This window comes from Echinops telfairi, unplaced genomic scaffold (genome assembly GCF_000313985.2).
Source record: "Echinops telfairi isolate 266 unplaced genomic scaffold, ASM31398v2 ScPeMD7_23;HRSCAF=83, whole genome shotgun sequence".
NCBI classification, from domain to species: Eukaryota; Metazoa; Chordata; class Mammalia; order Afrosoricida; family Tenrecidae; genus Echinops; species Echinops telfairi.
The window spans coordinates 79,053,194-79,058,899 of record NW_022103920.1 but is presented as its reverse complement, the minus strand read 5'-3'; positions in this window follow the sequence as shown (position 1 = coordinate 79,058,899).

Here is a 5,706-nt window from a genome sequence, read left to right as displayed (position 1 = left end):
TTTCCCGCGAGACAGCCTCATCCCATCACTAATGAGTTTGTCCAGGTGGTTTGTTGGGGGGTTGTGTCCAGGCCCTTGAAAGCGTTAGGTTTCTCATCCGTGGCGTGGAGGCCGGCACACCCGCTTTGTGTAGGTGACCAGTCTTCTGCATTCCTTGGGACGGAGGCATTTGCTGGGATGCAGGACTTTAGAGCTACGGCTGGGAAAGTCCCCAGACACCAAGACCAGGTGGTCACTTGAAGCGAGAGGATGAAGGGAAGTAATGGCACAAAGGGCCTAGGACAGTGCCCTGCATCCCCACTAAAACGGACGGAGTAGGATTGCTCCTTCAGGGTTTCTGAGGCCTTACAGCAGCGGTTCTCAACCTGTGGGTCATGACCCCTTTGGGGGTCGACTGACCCTTTCACAAGGGCCTTTCACCAGGGTCGCCTAAGACCATCAGAAAACATATATTTCTGATGGTTTTAGGAACTGAGACACCGCTCCTCTATCTGTCTCCAGGCGGGTCCGCCCACATGCAGATGCGCCCACGGTTAAGTACCCGTCGTGAAGACTGTTACCCATGCTAAGACAAAATTTCATTTATGTGTCATTAGAAATAAATATTTCACAATATATAATTACACATTGTTTTTTGATTAATCACTATGCTTTAATTATGTTCAATTTGTAGCAATGAATGCATATCAGATATTTACATGACGATTCATAAAAGTAGCAAAATGACAGTGATGAAGTAACGAAAATAGTTTAGGGTTGGGGGTCACCACCACATGAGGAACTGCATGAAAGGGTCGCGGCATCAGGAAGGCTGAGAACCACTGCTTTACGGGAACAGACAGCGTCGTTGTCTTTGGACAGTCAACCCGCGGCATCTGCGCTCTTGTGCATCTGGAGGGCGCTGGGCATCCCTTCCGCGCTGGGTGCTGTGCAGGGGAGTTTGACGGGGCCCAGGTGAGCGGCGAGCGCCCTCTAGTGGCGCGCATGCTCACGAGCCCGCCCAGCCACTTCTGTCTGCGGGACAAACCAACCTGCTGCTAAGACTCTGGCTCAGATGCACATATCACCCCGTCCCAGGCGGACGAACAACAGAAAAGTGGATGAAGGGAGACAGCAGTCAGTGTACGACATGAAAAGAATAAAAATGTATAAATTATCAAGGGTTCATGAGGGAGGGAGGGGTGGCGGTGGAATGAGCTGATACCAAGGGATCAAGCAGAAAGAAAATGTTCTGAAAATGATGATGGCAACATATGTACAAATGTGCTTGACACAATGGAGACATATATAGATTGTGATAAGAGCTGTAAGAGCCCCCAATAAAATGATTTTTTTTAAAGAAGAAGAAATGAAATGAAAACCGATCAGAAAGAGTGGGCCTGTCCCATAGCATTTCCAAGGTTGTAATGTGTTGGGTTTGCTCCCTGCAAGGTCAGCAGTTCGAAACCACCAGCTGCTGTGCAGGAGAAAGATGAGGCTGAGGCCTTCTAGTCCTGTAAAGAGTTACAGTCTCAGAAATTCACATTTTATTTTATTTTTTAAGTTTTGGAACATTTATAGAACCAGATTGACATCCCCCTGCCCCCCACCCCACCCCCAGCAGTTGGAGGGTTCGAACTTCTGACCTTTTGGTTTGTAAGAGTGCTTAACCACTGTGCCACCATGTCTCCTTGGGGGAGGGGGAGTGAGCCTGCAAGATCTTCACTCAGCAAACCAGACCAGATGCAACCCTTCCTGTTGCTGCTTGTTGGAAACAACAAACAGCCCAGACATGGAGAGTGGGCTTCCAGGCTGTCTGATTGCAGGCAGCTAAAGGGAGATCTCATACAAACGAGAAGAGCTCAGGAAACCCCAATGCGCTGCCACCGAGATGGATCTGATGCATAGTGACCATATCTGTAGGGTTTCCGAGACCGTGCATCTTTATGGGAGCAGACAGCTCACCTGTTCCCAGAGGTCAGCTAGCAGTCTTGAACCTCTGACCTTGCAGTTAGCAGTCCACATTATATCACCAGGGCTCCTCATGAAAGTCAAACAAGAAACCCACTGCCATCCAGACTCATAGTGACCCCGGAGAACAGAGTGGAACTGCTCCCCTGGTTTTCCGAGACTCCAGGTCTTTACAGGCGGGGATGGCCTCATCTCTCTCCCGCAGGGAAACTGGGGGATTCAAACTGTTGAGTTTGGGTTAAGCAGCTTAATGCGTAACCACAATCAGCGGAGAAAGCAGCCTGTTAATGTTTTCCATCATGGGTGGTTTAGGGCAATAGTTTGCATTATTTTTCTGCTTGAGGCAACATGTGGAAGGGACTATTGGGTGGACAGCAATTCCAGAAAAGCGGGAAAAATCACACTTTTGCAGCATCCACTCATTATTGATTTCGTGCTTCCTCTCTTCACTGTGCTTCCTTCCTGGTCTTCATGGCAAAGTCCCCTCCCCAGGAGGGAAGTGGCCACTTTGAACTGACTTCGTGCCGGCTGCACATTGCTAGGGCTTGCTGGGTGCCACCGCACGAGCCAGTGTGCAACTTCGTCACACCACCTGACAGGGGCTATGAGCTGGTCCCTCCTGAGAGGCTCCCTGTGCAAGCACGTGGGACGGAAAGTATGGACACACAAGTTGACCATCTCAAGGGGAAGGCCACTTGCTTCAACAGACTCGATTTTGAGAGATGTTGTTTTCAAAGACACCCCTCTGGAGAACGTGTGTGAGGTTCCTTGTGCCTGGTATATATGCTATCCAGGCCAGTGGCACTTCAGGGTGGCATGGTTACCTCCCAGGTAGGAGAGGAGGCTCGATCCTCAGCCGCAGCTCCTCGTGCACAGCTGGACAGCCCTCTGCTCAGGGAGACTTGCATGCGATGAGAGGCTGAGCACATGTCACTGGACCATCTGAGATGCTCCAGGGAGAAAGGTGTAAGGCCTAAAAATCTACTTCTGAAAACTAGCAAGTGACAGCCCTGGGGACCACAGTGGCCCAGATGAGCCGAGGCAGGTGGAAAGCCCATAACAGCTGAGCACAGTCCCAGCCATCAGCCAGTAGGGAAACGAGGACTTCAGTCCTCCAACCACACAGAACTCAAGTCTGCCAATAACCCGTTGAATGGCCCCAGAAAGGTGTTCTTCTTAAGGGCCTCCACAAAGAACAGAATCCAGCAGTCACGTCACTCACCTCAATTTGGTCCTGAGAAACTCAGGCAGAGAAATCTGGTGAGTTCACAGGACCTCTGGTCTGTAGACTCTGAGATAACACGTGTGTTGTTTTACGGCATTGGACTTCCTCCTCAGCTGTGGCAGGAACTTGCCAAGGTCAGGGAGGTGAAAGGGAGAGAGAAAGCTATAGGCCCAGGTTCAACAGTTAAACTCCAGTATTAGCAGAGATCCTGCTCCCAGTCTCAGGGACCCTACATGAGCGTCCTTATGAGTCAGAATCATCTGTATGACTGTGCGTTTGGTTTAATTGGTGGCTGACACTGGAGGACACACAGAAAGAGCTGTTTCCTCAGGGAGAAGCGAGTAAGAAGTAGGCAGTACTCCTATGCCTTCTAGGCAGTTGCCGGGCAGTGCAGATGGCTAACAAACTCAGCTGTGGACCAAAAGGTTGGCAATTCAAGTCCACCCGGGAGCACTTAAGAAAGAAGGGCTAGCAGGTGACTTGCAAAAAATCACCCTACATAAACTCCGTGTAGCACAGTTCTACTCTGATACCTGTAGGGTTACTGTATCCAACAGCGATGGTTTGTGTCTGGTGTGTATATATATATATATATATGTATTGTATAGATGTATATGTCTTGCCTTAGTTTTTCCATCTCTAAAATGGAGATCATAATACCTCTGAGGATTGCTGTAAGGGATGAACTGTGAGGGATGAATCACTCACTCACTCACTCAGTGCCACTCATTCAATGCTAACTCATAGCAACCCTGCGGGTTTCTGAGGCTGTAACTCTTTAACATAATAGAAAGCTCCATCTTTCTCCCAAGGAGCAGCTAGTGGTTTCAAACTGCTGACCTTGCAGATTGCAGCCCAATATGTAACCACACCACCGCCTCCCCAAGGAATGAATGAAACAGTGTAAATTTGATCCTTAAACAATGTGGTTAATTCCCATACCCTTTATTGCCTTGAAGATAGCTTTAATTACCCAGTCTCTCAGTCATCCAAATAAATATTTAATAGCACAAATAAGCCCTGATGGCACAGCGGATTAGGAAGGAAGTGGCACTAGATGTTCATACAATAAGGAGCCCTGGTGGTGATGTGAGCTAGGCCTTGGCTGCTAATTGCAAGTGCTTCAAGTGGACCGGCCAATCCGTGGGAACACAGACGAGGTTATCTGCTCCCATCGAGGCTGTCAGTCTCCCAAACCCTGGGGGTATAGCTATGAATTGGAACAGAATCAATGGCAGTGAGTTGTTAGGTATATAATGATGAGCAGAAATTCATGGAGTCCCCGTACCGACAGTGAGTTTTAAGTCCTGTTTGGGAAGCATAAAACCCACATACCAAGTCGGAGCACCCCTATAGGACAAGATACAGCTGCCCCTGGGGGTTTCCGAGTCTGTAGCTCTTTACAGAAGTAGAAGTCCCATCTTTGTCTTGCAGAACAGCTGATGGTTCCACAAGGTGCGCAGCCCGGTCTGTGGCTATCAAGTTGACGGTGACAGTCAGGACCCCCAAGGGTGCAATTTTCACAGAGGCAGACTGCCACCTCTTGCTCCCACAGAGAGGCTGGTGGGCTTGAACTACTGACCTTTTGGTTAGCACCAAGGGCATTAACCACAACACCACTGGGGACCTGTGAAGGAAACATATAGATGCAAAATTCTGTGGCTGGATGATTCAAACAATTCTAGCTAGTAAGGGATATTTTTTAAGATTGATTTTATTTTGTTTTTAAACTCATCAAGGAGAGCAGGTAGGAAGCAACACTAGAGTTGAGATCTGAGCTACCACCAGGAGATAACCCAGTAGGGTGGAAAGAAAAAAGGCAATGCACCTGAGTGTGTGCAAAGGCCCTGGGGGCGAGAGGGCGACTGAAGAGTAGAACGGCCAGGGTACAGAGAAACAGGGAGCAAGGGCTTCGATAGGACAGACGTCAGAATGGGCCGGCCCTGTACCCTGTAGGCTAGGGTGGGCGTTTACGTTCATCCTAGAGTGGGCAGTCACAAAGGCCATAGGGGTGGCCGGAGTCCAAGGAACAAGATCAGGTCTGCATTTTTAGAGAGCATTAATACATGCATGAGGAGCGCTGGTGGCATAGCTGATTACACGTTAGATCACCAACCACAGGATCTGCAGTTCAAGCCCACCAGCCACTCCATGGGAGAAAGATAAGGCTTTCTGCCCTAAAATTTAGAGCCTCAAAAACCCTGTTGCTCTGAGTTGGAATCCGCAGTGGGTTTGGTTTGCAGAAGCTTTGATTCGGACAAGGAGTATGGTTGTAGAAAAGCTTGTGAGTTTTGTAGACAAGAGTAGGTTTTTGGAGACCAGGATTTGAACTCTCGCCAGACAGTACTTTCCTGACTCCTTCACTCAGCTGGCTCCCATAAGATGACAGCTTTGGAAACCCTCGGGGCAGTTCTACTCCACCCTGTGGGGGGCAGCAGCCCAGTGCGTAACCACAGCACCACCGTGGCTCCTCCTACACCTGTCCAAATCCAGCCCACTTCGATCAAGTGGATCCCCCCTGACAGCAAGCC